The sequence below is a fragment of the Triturus cristatus genome, chromosome 12 (genome assembly GCF_964204655.1).
Source record: "Triturus cristatus chromosome 12, aTriCri1.1, whole genome shotgun sequence".
Taxonomy (NCBI): domain Eukaryota; kingdom Metazoa; phylum Chordata; class Amphibia; order Caudata; family Salamandridae; genus Triturus; species Triturus cristatus.
Genome location: NC_140595.1, coordinates 200965116 through 200981981, shown reverse-complemented (window position 1 = coordinate 200981981; position 16866 = coordinate 200965116). Strand labels below are relative to the sequence as shown.

Below are 16866 nucleotides of genomic sequence, written 5' to 3'. Positions count from 1 at the left end.
ACAATCTGTTTAAGAATTATTCAAGGTCATTAGGGTATACTGGCTCTATCTGAGAGCCCCTTGCCCATGCCTTAAAATGTCTGTGACCATGGCTCCGAAAGGGATGATGGGAGGAAAGGCGCCATCATCCAGATACTTTTTTGTTTGAATATCTGGACTTGTAAATTATTTGGGAGTCTCAAATGACAGAGATATACAAAAGTGTTAACCCCTTAAAATGCACTCTGCACCTTTTATAAATACTAATATATTTTAAACTAATGAATGAATATATACCAAACCAATGTAAGCACACTTTCTAAGAAAAGTTCTACTTTTATGTCAAGTTTGGTGTAAATCCATTCTGAGGTTCAGGTGGCAGCCATGAGCAAAAATGGGAAAACCTTATCCTCCCCCTCAACTTTTGTTTTAATGGACGGCTTGTCACGAAACTTAGCATGCTGAAGGACTGCTGATGACGCTAGTAAATTGCCAATTTTGTTGAAATCCATCCGCAGAGCCAAAGGTTTTAGACCAATCAAAAAATGCCTTCCTTAATGGAAAGTGTGTCTGATCCATAACTATACTACATATATATAGTATATAGCCCAACACGTGCTGAGGTGGGTGGGGGAGGGCGGGGAAGCAAAATGGGGGGCATTTCTTAGCGTGCTGCCTTGAAAATTTGCAACATACAACTGTACTGGTAGCGATTTTACGAAGATGGCGGACTCTGAGAGGAGCAACACGGGGCTGGGAACCGGTCTTGTGTCCTGGAGCCGAGACCTGAGCTGCGGCAAGTGCTGTGGTATGATGCTCCGCAGTGTTATACCCCTGGAGCCATGGGCGGAAGTTTGGGAGCTCTGCCGCTTAGCTGGACCTGTGTAACGAGTTCGATATTTTGTGGACATCATGGAAAGGTGGAGCTGGACTCTGTAATCCTTGCCATTGCTATAAAAAATGTTGCTGGAATATCAGTTGGTTCAGGACTGTCCTCCGCATGTGACACCCTGATATCCCAGACCTACGGGTTGGGACGATCCTGAAAAGGGGAATCCTTATTCTGATGCTGTTCTGTTTCCCCTGCTGGGCCTTCTTTATTAACACTGAGCATATATTACTACTCCTTAAACAGAATCCAGATGTGGCCAGATTAACGCAGCTCTATGTTATGATATTCATCTCTGCACTTCCTGCAGTGTTCCTCTATCGGCTGCAGACCAGATATTTACAGAATCAGGGAGTGATTTGGCCTCAGGTTATAAGTGGCGGTGTTAAACGTCCTTAACATCGTTGTCAATGCCATCCTTCTGTATGCGATGGGCCTTGGAGTGGCAGGCTCTGCATGGGCGAACACCTGCTCCCAGTTTGCCTTCTCTGGCATGCTTTCCCTTTCCATTTGGTGCAGAAACATATATGTGGAAACCTGGGGAGGGTGGTCGACTGACTGTCCTCAAGAATGGGGTTTCTTTATATGACTGGGTATTCCAAGCATGCTCATGTTGTGCATTGAGTGGTGGACCTTCGAAAATGGAGGCTTTCTAGCAGGTCTTATCAGTATCTCTGAGCACAAGCCATAATACTGGAACTGGCCATAGCAGCCTAAATGCTGCCTGTTGGCTTTAGTGTGGCTGGAAGCCTCAGGGTACGAAACACTCTTGGAGCTGGTAATATTCAGCAGGCGAAAAGATCATCCAGTATAACTTTGCTGTGCACGGTTTTTTGGGCCATTGTGAGTGGAGTTTTGATTGCATCCTCCCAAGACGTAGTGGCATATATATTTACCAGAGACAAAGATAGTGTCAGACTGGCTTCACGGCTTATGCTAATCGTTGCTCCCTTGCATTTGTTTGATACAACTGCAGCCACAGCCAGTGGAATAATGAGAGGATCAGGGAAACAGAAAATTGGTGCAATATTAAATGATGTAGGATATTATCTCGTTGGATTGCCTATTGGAATCTCTCTCCTGTTTGCAGTGAAACTTGGAGTTATAGGCCTGTGGTCAGGAATGCTCATTTGTATTTCACTGCAATCAGTGTCCTTTCTAATATCTGTGTTCAAGATGAAATGGACCAAGGTTGCAGAAGAGGCTAAAGTTCGAGCTGGGATGAAAATGGTGCAGGAGGATATAAATGCAAACACTTATAGTCCTACAGCAACTATTTCCAGTGTGAAAATTGAAGCTGATGAGACTTTCCTAAATGATAGCTACACTGATGACCAGTGCATTGTAGAAGAAAGCCCTTCCTGTGCTATGACAACAGTTGGGGAAGTGTTATCTGTGCAAGCCCTCCTTCTTCGTAAAAGCGTTGCTCTGGTTGCTGCTGTTTTAGTGTTGCTTGTAGGGCTGCTGATAAAACTTACTTTAACTGGCAATGGCTAGATGACAGTGATTTGATGCAAACCAACAAGGGGAAGCTGGATGAGAACCGGAACCAACTTCAAATCGAAACCCATTGAAAAGATGAAAATCAGGACTGCAGAAAGAGGATTGTGAGCCTTCTTGATGTTCCTTTTAGCGCCTTGAGACCCTATGGGTAGGTAGTGCGCTCTATAAATGTCTTTGATTGATTGATTGATTGATTCCTTGGAACTTCTATGGGCAGGTGGATAAAATATGCAATGGTTTGTTCACATAATTTGTAACGTGTCATATTTTGAGGAGTGCAGCCAAATGACTGTATCCCCTCAATCCTATTTTCTTGTGCATCATTGAATTGAAGAGTTCACATTGGTGGTGAGGAGTCGGTATAAGACTTAATCAAGAACAGTATTGATCCAGCGGGTTACCAGCTTGTGTTACACACACCATATACTCACTTGGGCCCATAAACATTCAAACAATACGCTAGTTGCATCGCTGAGGTCAATTTTGATTTACCTGCAAGATTTATCTTCACCCAAATCTTACCAATCCAATCTCCTTGACAATAAATTTCCTCTGGTCAATGAATCTAGTAGCTAGTAGCTAGTAGAATATGTAGAAATAACATTTAAGGTTTTCTCCAATAACCACAGACTCAAAGAGTTTTAAAAGTGTTATCTAATCAAAAGTTTGTGAGTCAAAGATCAAATACGTGTTAACACCAGGTTCATTCAGGAAGAAATCAAGTTTTAGTTCAATATATGACTCATTAAAATATCGTGATGACAGTACCTGAAGAGGGAGAAAAACAAAGAGCAGGTACAAGGACAGATTTCACAGAATTATATTTACCTAAGATGATAGATGAACCCAACTCCTTGAAAATGAGTCAGATGGAGTCCACCAGGACAGGTGGAAGACAAGGATCAGGACAGGTTCTGGATTGGGAAGGTAACCTCTTCTAAGTGCAACGCCAGGGTCGCACCCCTCTCTGGCACTACTCTCCTCGGTTTTTCTTCCGCGACTCCCTTCTTGAATGTGCCTCCTCGACTTTTCTTCCGCGATCCCCTTCTAGATGCTTGGATTCTTCGATTGGTATTTCAGTCTCTTGAGCAGGGTCTCTGGCATCTGCAGTCTGCGTAGGGTCTGAGACAGCGTCTCCGACTACATAGACTCATTGACGGATCTGGGACGGGTCTGTGACATCTAACTAAAATACCCACCTCAATTATACTATTCTGTGTTCATGTAACATCCCAAATGTTTCAATATCGTGAAATCCCCTATTTCTGATTGGACAAGGCAAGGAGGTGAGTTCATCACACCATGCTAAATGTAATATTTTACTTTAGGTTCATTGTTCAATGTTCCCGCCCCTTAATTTACTTTCCCAAAGCTTTATTCCCATCCGCATTTCACATTATGATCAATACATTTTATAGAAATTGTAATTTTTGTTTCCTCTGTCCGGGTCGATGGGTTAAGTTCCCAAGAGATTCTTGCCAGTGCGACCTTGACTGGGTTTCAACGGTGTCATCATAGTTCCGGGCAGGGTTTGAGTGCGCTTGCGCACAGATCAGGGGGAGTAAGGATTTCAGTCACTTTTGAGGCCCAAATACGAACTAATAATAAAGTCAAAGAAAGACATGTTAGAATACGAAAATAAATGAATTCACTGTATACCACTTATCTCTACTCTATCCCCATTTACTTATATAAATCTTTCGCATTAGCATTTAGTAGAACTTATAAGGTTTATTTTAAGCAATAGCATGCGCATTAACATGTGAGTTTCAAGCGACCATTTTAGAAGCTATTGCGCAGCTGCAAAGTTTTCCCTCCAAGCATAGAAAATGGCATACTACATAGATACAGTAGACGCAGGCGCAGTGAAATTCCCGCGCTTTGTCAGCCATTTTAATGACACTCGGGTTACTGGTTAGTAATACACATAGGCAAGCTTCCCCTAGATTCAGTATAACATGTGTAATGCAATTATTAGTATTCACAAACAGATTGATTACGGTATTATACGTTATTTTGAGGATTGCATCGAGCAAGTTTCTTCTTTACGAAACCTTGCTCCATCAGTATTGAACTGGGGAACTTAAGTATAAAACTCAAACCTTATTGGGGCGATGAAGATCTTGATAAGAAGGTATTATGTAACATAGTAGCTTGAGCAAAATCAAGCTCTCTAGTTAGCACTCTCTGCATTTTAAAATAGTACAGAAATCTACATGTTATTTCTGGTTTGTATACTACACTTCAAGCACCGTATCATTCTATATGCTCTCTGAACTGCGTATGGTCTTAGCGGAGAACAGAATTAGGTATTGACGGGCATACTAGTCAGTGGTGTATTAAGTTGAGTATGCTAGAACGTCAACATCTTGTTATATCATCATAAATGACAGTCAAAGTCCACTATCACAGATGCAATTTAATGCCCGGGTCCTCTCGCCAGTCACATCACCAACTCCTCTCCCACAGCTGCATGCATGTGATAGAAAGCCGGCATTTTGACACACTTGTTTTGTCTTGCCTGGCTTTACTCCTGTGTTAGGGCGGCCCCAATTTCCCTGTGGTCCCACCTGTACGTTTTCTCCTCCTATTATTTTGTTCTTGTGTTGTCCATTTCGCCACATTCTTCAAGCTGAACAACCCGATGGAAAGTGGAGAACTGGGCTACGGCCTGGGTGCACTGTGCTGTGTTGAAATGTTTGTGTGGTCTCCACAGCTTGCTAACAAAGCGGGTACAGAATCACTTGCTGTTTCTACTTTTGGACCAGTATGTAAGCCTGCTGCTTTAAAATATTGCTCACAAGCCCTCTACCTCACCCCACCCCCACACAGTCAGTAAAACTACGATTTAGTACTGCCCTTTTGCCAGTATCACACCTGTGTGCCACTGTGATCTATCTCTGTTTCCAAAGTAGCTTGAATCCTCACTTGCATTCATTTTGCTGTTTGCAATGTAGTACCCCAAAATATTACACCTAAATCAAAATGTTAATTATACGCTAGTCCCTTTTTTCAAAAGAAAACGTCCCCTGGAGAAAAGAGGGTGGGGGGTTCATTACATAGGAATTCTACATCTCCAAAACCACTGAAACATTTTGCAAAACCAGAATAGACCAACTTGCTGGTCAAGCAAATGTAGAAGATTAGCATTTATAGCACCAGTTAACCATTAATTAAAAGTATATGAACTTTCTACAGCCGTAAAAGCGTCAGTTAAAATGTGAATCAAAAGAAACTGCAGTTTATACATTTTCTATAATGAGGTATTCTGAAGCACTTTGCCTGGACGCAGAATTGGAGAGAGCACTTTATGTTATTACAGCCTTATTTGTGAAGCCGACTTGATGGTTCAAAGTCAAACCAATAAAAATATGTATAGCCCAACACAGCAAACTCACCACACCACTTCACACGTATCTGTAGTTCCTATTCCTTCACACTCCTATTTTTAGATGTTTAAGCTATATATTTAAGTGCCTTGAAATAAATGGATGATGACATGGCTGGAAATGGTACTAGTTGCATACCACCCCTCCTGTCCACCTGGATATTAGATGCCAGAGAAAATAGACCAGTACATTGTGAAAGAATAAAGAAATATGCCTAAATCACACTAACTTGAAGGGCAATCATAATTACGCTTTTCAAGAAATGAATTGCCGGACTAGATGTGAAATTAGTCCAGCAGAAAAGCATTACACTGTGCCTTCAGATTCAGCAGACCATCAGATGAAACTGCATAAGGCTGCTAACAGACAGAGGGCTCCATTTTTTTTTTTAAGCTCTACATAAAATAGAAAGTGTTAAGAAAATATGCCTGATGAAGATTGCAGAATTTTGTGTGTAGTTATTGCGCAATTTGTGCAAGTGGTGAATACCAGCACAGTAGCATAGCAAAGATGCAAAGGGCCCTGGTGCAAGCAAGAACATGTCCTCTTTTACAGTTGATGGTGTCGTACAATCAGTAGCGGCTGGTGTCCGCACTGAGTGGTGAGCTGTATGGGGGGGACCAACAACAACAAAATACAAATACATTTTTATTTTTAGATCTCGCTGGCGTTGCAGTGCGAAGCGCTGCTGCCAACGAGACTATTGTTGCCGTGTTTACTCCCAAGGGAGACAGACCTGGGCACGATCCGATTCTGGTCTGGGCACGAGCCGATTCTGGTCTGTGAACGCGCTTCACAGTGGAACAGCTTGTGCGCGTTAATTCCAGTTGAGTGCTCGTCTCCGGAAGACGTGCTGCGCATTAATTATAGTTGAGTGCTCCAGCAGCCTGGGGCGCCTGTCGACATGCTGTGCTAATGATTACTGTGGGGTCTCATGCTGTGATAATTCTCACTTTCTGTGTTGTGATCGGGAGCAGGCGTATTACTGGCGCCACCGCCACGCCTTCATTAGTCATAAAAGCTGCATGGCAAGCGATAATTAGGGCGGCATGTTTTAGGACATTTTTAGCAATTACTTTGTTTACTTAGTGCTATTAGTGACATCTTTCGTGCATCCAATGCTCTATTTAAACGTGCAGCACTGAACATTTTCAAAGAAGGCGAATCAGCGACATTCATTGGAGACACAACCTATTTGAAGACGCTTGTTTTCCTGGGGTAAGTTTTGTGAACTGTTTAGTTTGTTTACTTTATTATAGTATAACTGGCAGGGTTGGCTAAATTATGCGAGAAAAGGAAAGATATGCAGGAGATGATGGTATGAGGCAAGTGTGGCAAATGTATAATTATGCGTACACCATATAAAAGCAAGTTGCAAAATGTCCGGTGTTGGGCGGATGGGTTCACTGTGCTGTTGCGTCGCCTGTAGGTGTGGTTATGAGTGCATGTGACTAGCTGGCGACATGTCCTTGTACTGTTACTTGCCTTTGCACTTGTTTTTTTTTGTATATATATATAGCACAAACTCGACCCGAAGTTTATTGGAGCGCTTTACACGAGCACCGTATTTACATTACACATTCAGGCACGGGGAGATTAAGTGATTTGCCCAGAATCACAGGATGTTGATGCGACCTTGGGGCTCAAACTCTGGTTTCCAGCACCAAAGTCGGCAGTTTAGCCGACGGACCACATCCTCGCCCTTGCCCTGCTGATTTTCAGGGACGGCTGCTCTGTCTTCACAAGGGTCGGGCGAACTATGACTCCGCTGCCTGACCTGGAACAGATCTGTTAGGTGTTTGTATTTATTTTTTAGTTTTTTTTATTTAGCGCAAACTCAATCCGTAGGTATTGGAGCACTTTACATGTATACCACATCCATTATAGAAGGACACATTCATGTTTGGTAGGTACGTGGATATTAAGTTATTCATAACCGGCGGAGCCAAGGCTGGTCTCTCTACCTCTGTGACTCCGGTTGCTGCTCGCGCCCCGTGTATAGCTGGTTTTCCTAGTTATCTGGCGAATACAAAAGCGGGCTTTGCTGTGTTTCTGTTTAAAGGCTACACATAAGGGGCTCAACTGATCGAATTGTAACCAGCTGTCCAACACAATACCGGCAGAAGTGCTCAGTGAGACGTACACTTGTAAGGGGCAGAGGTTACACTCCCGGCAAGTCTGCCTCAGCCTTCATTCTTTCGAGGTGAATCAATTGAATACCATTGATTGGGTAGTAGTTATATCTGTTAACCGAGCGTAGAAATGGAGCAAATTTAATACGGAGGGCTATTTGAAAAGTATAATTTTTTTCCAATGTGCCATATGAATTTGTCTTTATGTTCTTGGGACTTATAAGAATCTTGTAGTGTGTACATCAGGCGGGTCATGTGTCTTTGGAAAACTAGCACCTTTTTGTGATATTGTAGTTGCATGATAGTTTCACATTATAATAGTGGGGGCTCGGATGTCAAACCTCCTTTCCGGGTGTTGGTCCTTGCCAGCAGTCATCACCTACTGCCAAAGACCTGCTTTTTGAAATGTATATCACCTGTCCACCTCCTTCCCCTTCCGGTACCCCCCTCACTAGTGCCCTCTCTCCCTTTCGTTTTCACCCTTCTAGCCTCTCTTCCCCCATTCTCTCTCAGTCCGCCATTTCTCTCCATGCCCCCATTTCTCTCTCCCTGTTCCCCCTTTCTCTCTCTCCCTGTACCCCCCTTACTCTCCATCCCATTTTCCCGTGACCCATAGCTTTGGCTGCAGGTGAGTTGGCACAACTCCTGTGAGAGAAGTGTCTCTAGATGAGGTGGCACGTGCCCCTGCTGGGACCATGGTCAGGCGTTTGTCTGTTACACAGAAAACCACGTCTCCGTTAAACTGCAATTTGAGAGTATTTTTGGTTATTGTGTTTATTTACTGTACCAAATGAATCATGGTGGAACAGGGAATCTTATGCCAGAGCATCCCAGGAATCCAAAAATTAAAACTGAAAAAACACATTTTGGAGAAAAATCATGTGATGTTGCAGAAATCGCTTCATCTCTTAGTGGTGTTTAATGTAGGTTCATTTACAAACCCCAGCCATCATATAAGGTCTCTGGAATGCCTTAGACCTGGCAGAGTCTCTTGATGCCCATGAGCAACAGTAAAGAGCATGTTCACCGCTGAAGAGAGTGACCACTTCACCATTCATCCCTTTGTGCCTGCAAACAGAGCTGAATACTTCACCTTTCACCACTTTGTATCTGCAAACAGAGCTGACCACTTCACACCCCGTACTACCGATTTGTTTATTGCATATGATGCATATGATGCCCCAATCACTTCAAGTACATTTGTTGTGATCGGTAGTCCCTGTCCCCTGCTATACATTCCATCGTAAATTTTTAGATCCTGTTTTTTGTATTTTTATTCATCCATTCACACTCCTTTACGTTAAAATAGCCATAGCTTTACTGTACAGTTGCTAGAATAGCTTATAATATGGTATAGTGTGTAATTTTTAAATAATCAGTCAGTCAAATACTTTTATTCGATAAAATTAATATCATTAAAAAAAACAATCACAGAAATATTACATCAGTAAAAAGTGGAAACAGATATGGCATCAATAGTTAACATTATAGAGTCAATGAACAGGGACAAAAGACACAGTCCCCACAAATTCATACAGGGGTAAACATAAAAATTCCATACAATTAAAATCGTTAATAAATATTAAATTTAAGATCATGTTAAGAATCATAACCAACTAATAAAAACCCAATAAAAACCACAACATCATATCAGGTCAGAGTATATCTAGCCCTGGTCTTACTTTTCTTTTCTTTTTCTTATTATTAATACGAACAGCAGCAACTAAGAAATTAGCAACATGGAAGATTGTCCGGACATTACTCAGTAATTGTAGATATACAAGTGCTGGTCTAACCTGAGCAAACCCTATTTCTTTAAACAGCGGTAGTAAATACCTTTTCCTGATATCTGAGTAAAACCTGCAAAACATAACAAAATGTAGAGTATCTTGTGAAGATAAGTTATCACACTTGCAGGGCTCAGCTTTATCAGGAGTACCCCATTTGGGAAAGTCTCCCAAAGAAAAATGAATTAAATTAAATCGAAATCTGATTAACAGAAAACGATGATAGGGGCGTGTTACTAGCTTCAGGTAGGGTTCCAGACCAGGTAAACTCACTAACCCAAAGTGTAATCTTACTAAAGGTTTTTTCAACTCTAATTCTTCTCTTTCTGCAAGTTGAAAGTTTACCATAGCAGATTTTATCAAATCCAGATCTGCTTTCTTTTTTTTTTTTTTTTTTTTTTTAAAACCTTTATTTTCAAAAGTCAGGACACAGCTATTCAGCCGACAACCCGGAGGTTCGGCAGCATCGATATATAGAGACAGAGATGTGTCCCCAGTACCATGAAAGGAGAAGTGCAAAGGTTAAATTTTAATTAAATACAAAAACGCACAACAAACCCCAGCAAGGCAAGAACACTGAAAGCCCATGATGAGCCCCACAGGGGAGGCCGGACCCCACTCATCTAACAGTTACAGTACAAAGTAAAGAGGAAGAAGAGGGACTGTAGAGGCCAAAAAGTCCATAAACCATACTGAGCTGGAAAGAAGGTTAGGAGGAAAGCTGTTCCTCGGGAGGATCCAGATCCGGGGCAAGACATATTCCCCCCCTGTATTGATTCCACCGCCCCCATATGGCGTGCCACTTCCGGGGGCGACCTCTAGCGCAATAGACCGTCTTTTCCCTTAACATACTCCAGTCCATATTTTCTTTCCACGCGGTCAATGTGGGGGGCCCCGCGGAGCCCCACAATCGCGCGATATCTCTCTTAGCGACCATGTTGCCCAGAGTCACCCATTGGGTCTGCGCCGCATTATGATCAGTGGGCCCCCAGACATTCAGTAGACAGCACCGCGCTTCCGGCTGCATAGCAATGCCCGTCACCTCCCCCATCACTGCATGGACTCTCCTCCAAAATTCCGTGATGACACCACATTCCCAAATGATATGCAGGAAAGTACCCACCATACCACAACCCCTCCTGCATAGGCCGTCCTCCGAGAATCCCATGTGAACCAGCCTTGGCCCCGTCACATACACTCGATGCAGTATTTTAAGCTGCACCAGCCTCAGACGCGACGGGATCGCCACCTCCTTAGGAGAGGAAACGGCAGACTGCCAATCCTCGTCATCCAACTCGAGGCCATCCCTAGCCCACTGGTCCCTCAACCCCAGAAGCATATCCGCCCGGACGTTGATCAGCTTCTTATAGATGAGCGAGATCGTGCTCTCGGGCATATGGCCATCAAGGACCCGGTCCTCCAAAGGAGAGGACTCAGGCACCTTCTCACCCTCTATGAGGACTGACCGGAGGGTGTGACGCACCTGAATATAGCGGAAAAACTCAGACGGCCCCAGCTCGTACTCCTTCTGCAACTCTTCAAAGGACTTCACCCTCCCCTTAATCAGGACATCTCCGACCCTGGAGATGCCGATCAAGTCCCATTTGTCAAAGCCTTTTGTGTGCCAAAGCCTACCCAGTCTCTCAGATTCAAATAGCGGGGTAGCGAGGGTGAGCCTATCCTTCCAGCCCAGCGAGTCAGTTGCCATCTTCCACACTCGCACCGCCACAGCAGTAGGCCCCGTGAGGGACGAGTCCAAGGACCGCGAATACAACGCCCTGTAATAGTTACCACCACGCAGCAACCACCTGTCCATGGCATACCCAGGGCTGAGGGCAGGGCCATAAAACCCATGATTAATCGCACTCAGCTGGGTGGCCCAATAGTACCGTCGGATGTCTGGGAGCGCAATGCCCCCGTCGTACCATGGAAGCGTCAACTTTGCAATAGCTATTCGCGGCCGCCCATCCCAAAGCAACGTTCGTTGGAGGCCTTCGACCTCCCGAAAGTATTTGGCCGGAACCCAGTCCAAAGTATTCTGCAGTGCGTAGAGAAAGCGGGGAAGCGACATCATTTTGAACAGGGCCGCACGCCCAACGAGGGAGAGCGGCAGCCTCCGCCAGCCTTCAACATCCCGCCTAAGGCGTGCCAGGGGGGGGAGCAGGTTCTTCTCATATCGCACAGCAGGGTCCATGGAGATAAAGATCCCCAAATACACGAAGCCCTGCTGAGCGACCTGTATCGAACATGTTCTAGGGATCGGGGGAACCTCGCCACTAAGAACATACAAATATGATTTACTCCAGTTGATAACAAGACCCGAGTTCCTGCCAAAAGATGTGAGTACGTCACAGACCACTATAAGTGATTTCTTGGGTGAGGCAAGATACAGCAGGATATCATCGGCATAGAGCGAAATACGGTCCTCGTGTTCAGGCGACCATCTAAGGCCCCGTATATCCGGGTGCCAACGTATCCACGCAGCCAGCGGCTCAAGGGCGAGGGCGAACAACAAAGGCGACAGGGGACAACCCTGCCGGGTACCCCTCCCAAGCTGAAACGGAGTCGACGCCCGACCATTCACCACCACACTCGCAAGTGGCCCCTCATACAGCAACCTCACCCAACTCACAAAACCGTGGCCAAAGCCGAACTTAGTCAGCACGGCCCACAAATATGCCCATTCCACCGTGTCGAATGCCATCGTGGCGTCAAGAGACGCCACAATAGCTGGTTCACGCAGTGTGTCCGCCCTGGCGATTACACCATGAAGGCGCCGAAGATTTAACGCTGTGTTTCGGTGCGGGATGAAGCCGGATTGATCCGGGTGGACCAAGTCGCCGAGTACCCTAATCAATCGGGTCGCCAGGATTTTAGCCAGAATTTTCGGCTCTGCATTAAGAAGTGAGATAGGCCTATATGAGGCGCACTTATCTCGGGGTTTGCCCTCTTTGTGTATAACCACGATCGACGCCAGTCGCTGGTCCAACGGGAGGGTCCCACTCCCCCGCGCCTCCATAAACATGGCGCGCAGGTGAGGGGCGACCCTATCCGGAAATAGCTTGTACAAATCGACCGGCAAACCGTTCGGGCCCGAGGCCTTACCCGAGTTTAACGCGCGGATAGCCCCCGCCACCTCGTCAACCGTTATGTCACCATCTAGATCGTCCCTATCTATGTCGGAGAGACAAGGCAACTCGAGATCACGGAGGAGGTCAGACGAGTCCTCGGGCGGCCTATCCGACACTGAAGCATAAACCCTACAAAAATAGTCCGAGAAACACTGTACAATCCTCTCAGGTTCCACAATCGCCTCTCCCCTCTCTCCCGTCAATTCTGGCACAACTCTATTGACCCGTTCTTTTTTGTCCAGCCAAGCCAGGAGTTTCCCTGCCTTGTCACCAACATCATACAATCGGCCCTGCTGCTCCCTACTGAGGGTCTTAGCGGCGTTCGTCACCAGGTCCTTATACTCAGCTTGCTTCAAGCAAAGCTCATGCAGTGAGGACTCTGTAACCTCCTCCTCCAGCGCTCCCTCCAGAGCCGCGATCTCCTCCTCAGCCTGCAGAACCTCGCCATCTCTCCGCCGCTTGGCAGCTACTACTAGGGAGAGAGCTTCCCCTCGGAGCACGGTCTTAAATGCTTCCCACAGCGACACTGCCGAGTCCACGGATCCCTGATTATCCATGAAAAAATTATCTACTTTCTTTACCAGCGCGCTGCGCATCTTGGAGTCTCGGAAATACCACGGGTTGATAGGGGCCACCCTTCCTCCTCCCTCCCGACCTAGATCCAGCCGGATCCACACTGGCGAATGGTCAGATATACCACGCGCCATGTGCCTCGCCTCGGAGACCAATGAGGCATGCGCAGCCAGAGTGAGTAGGTAATCAATCCTGGAGAGACTACCATGTGCCCCGGAGTGGAACGTGTATTGGCTCTGTGTGGGGTGCCGGAGCCTCCAGCAGTCTATCAGGCCAAGCGTGTTTAGGAAGTCTGGGAGCCACCTCTGAGCCCCCCCTGTGTCTCTGGGCGGGTATCTATCCAGCAGGCCGGAGCCAACAGCGTTGAAATCACCTCCCACCACAAGCATACCCCCCGGGAGATCCAGCAGGGCCCTACCCAGATCTGTGAACGTGGAGGCCTGCAGGGCCGGCGGGACATAAACCGAAACTAAAACCAAAGTTCTTCCTTCCCACCGCCCCGCCACCGCCACCGCCACAAACCTCCCCCTATCATCAACAATGGTGGAGTCCACCTCAAATGGTAGCGAGGCTCTGACTAGGATGCCCACACCCCTGGACCCAGAGGAGAATCCCGAATGTGCTATGAATTTATAACCCTTCCTATTCAGAGCATAGCACGTATTACCAATAAGGTGCGTCTCCTGCAGCAAGGCGACATCCGGCATTGACCGTTTCAAGAATTGCAAAACAATCCCACGCTTAATGCGATCCCCCAAACCATTAACATTCCAGCTTATAACACTTAAACCCCTACCCCCCCATCCTCAAACGTAAAGGGGCCCACCCCACTCCCGAAGAGCCACCATGGAACAGTACTGGAAAGAATCATCATGCCTTGCAGAAATAAACCCCCCAACAACAAACCCAAAATCCCAGAAACCCCCCCCACCCTGCACCCCTGCGGCAGCTTACAAAGCCCCCCCAACTTGCAGTGTGCCTGTCGCCCTACAAAAACCCCAAAAATCTACAAAAAGTACCCTAAGGGAGGAAAAGAGCACCCCTCGTCCTCCCGCCGCCCTCCGCATTGACTACACTCTATTCAAGTCTTCAAATATAGCCAAATCGAGTCAGACCGGCTCAGAAAAATCAGCCCTGCCCATCCCGGCCACTGTCCCCATCCTCGGCAATGTCCTCCCCCGTCCGTCGTCGGGGAAAAGCGTCCAGCCATTCATCAGCCATAACAGGAGAGTCAAAGAAAAATGTCCGATCTTCGTGCACCACACGTAGTCTGGCAGGGAAGAGCATGGCGTACTTCAGATCCCTCTCCCAAAGCCGCCTCTTCACCCCCAGAAAGCCCTGTCTCTGCCTCTGCACCTGCTGGGTGAAGTCCGGGTAGAAATTCACCGACGCGTTCTGGAAGGGGACCGGGCCCGTCACCCTTGATGCTTGCAGGATAGCGTCCCGATCTCGAAAATGAAAGAGCCGAGCGACGATCGGCCGCGGTGGGGCACCCACCTTGGGCCTCCCACCCGGCACTCTATGGGCCCTTTCAACCGCAAAGAACTTTCCAAGACCTTTAGGCTTCAGATGATTAAGCACCAAGTCCTCGACAAGCAGGTCAACCGAAGCCTCATCCGAGGACTCCGGGACCCCGATGACGGGCACGTTGTTGCGCCTGGCCCGGCTCTCAAAATCCTCCAGCCGGCGGGCGGCGAGATCACTCTCGGTCCTCAGCTTACGAACCTCGATCTGCAGTTCCGTGACATCATCGGTGAGGCCCGTGGTCTTGAGGTCCAGGGTCCTAACCCGTTCATTCGTTTTGCCCAAGTCCGCACGGATCAGGTTAATATCCACCAAGATGGCATCCACCTTATGCGCCAGGGCATCAAACTGTCTCCCAATCGAGGTCTGCATCCCTTCGAGCGCGCCCATGACATCCTGTAGTGAGAGCTCCGGGGCCAAAGGCGAGGCCTCCTTCTGGGTATCCGGCGACTGGCTCGACCCACTCGGTGATCCCTTCTGCAGAGCATAGCGGTCCATACTATTGACTTGGGTATAAGCTCCCCGCCTGGTAGACTTAGCCTTCAGCCGATCCACCTCTGCTTTGCCCGACATGGTTGATACCAAGCAGGTCGGTTCAGATAAGACGGGTCCCTCTCAATGAAAGGAATCAGGGGTGATCAGTTCTGCAGTGGGCCACCAGAGTAGCCTGCAGAGCGTCCATAGGATAATAAAGCCACCAAGAGCTCTCCAGGGGCAGGGCTGACAAAGGGAGAGAAAGCGAAACTGAAAGGACGGGGACCTCCGTCCGACAGTTCACACCTCGCCTGGCCGTTGTTGTTCAACTAGAAGTCGGGCATCCTGCCAACTCTAGCTCCTGGCATCCCTCGGAGATAGGCCGCAATCTTCCGCCAGGCATAAGTCTGGTTCCCGGTGGGCAATCCGACCGCGGGTAGCATCAATCGCCTCCCTGACAGGTCATACACACGATGCCATGCATACCGACAGGATTAGAGACAGGATAAGCGACGGAGGGCGCGAGGGTCTCGGGAGCTCGGAGCTCACGCGGCCATCTTGGTCAAGCGCTAGGCTCCTCCTCCCAGATCTGCTTTCTTAATAGTTTCTGGCGCCGAGAAAATCTCCGGCCTACCGAGTTTTTTAAGGGTTAATTTAATGTATGCTAACCACTGGATTTTACTGGCCATATCTAAAGCCAAACAATCTTTTAGAATCATGTGGTTTAAAGAGATCTCATCGTTAAGCCAGGTCTTGAGCCAACATATTATTGGGCCCATTTTTACTTTATCTAGGACATAATCCAGCCCCGTCTCCACGTGTATCGAGAAAATGGGGGTTGACTGTGGCACTGAAAGTAAGGATCTTAGAAATGTATTTTCCACCACTTGGATCTGCTGGTTTTCTGTAACATACCCCCAGATCTCAGAACCATAAGTAGCTATTGCAAGGCATTTTGCCTTGTAAACCTTTATAATAGCTTCCATGGGTCTGGCTCCTAGGCGTTTTGAGAAACCCATAAGAGCTGATGTAGATCTTGCAAATACATTTCTTTTATGTTTCATTTGCGGACCCCAGGTCCCCTTCTCGTCAAATAGAATACCTAGATATGTAAAGGCAGGGACCCTACTAACCTCGTCTTTGCCACAAAAAAATGTCAATGTGTTTTTCTTTGTTCCCCCACTATCATTACGTGTGATTTCTTAGCATTTATTTTTAGATTAAGTGATTCCATAAATGTCATTAATAATTTATTTAGCCCGATGCCTGTGCGTGCCAGAAGAACTGCGTCGTCAGCATAAAGGAGAACTGGTATTGTTGTATCTCCTACTCTCGGAACATCTAATGATGCTCCCTTCAGGGCAGGTTCTAAAGCATTCATGTATAATGTAAAAAGCAGGGGGGCCAAAATGCACCCCTGCCTAACACCTCTTTCTGATTTAAAATACCTTGTGCATCTGCCGTCTTGAGTTACTCGTATAGAGG

At 46.7% G+C, this 16866-nt stretch overlaps 1 pseudogene; it reads left to right on the top strand.

The window, feature by feature from the left end:
• Positions 1–702: 702 nt before the first annotated feature.
• LOC146773061 (multidrug and toxin extrusion protein 2 pseudogene) lies at positions 703–2365 on the top strand (annotated as a pseudogene).
• Positions 2366–16866: the final 14501 nt, after the last annotated feature.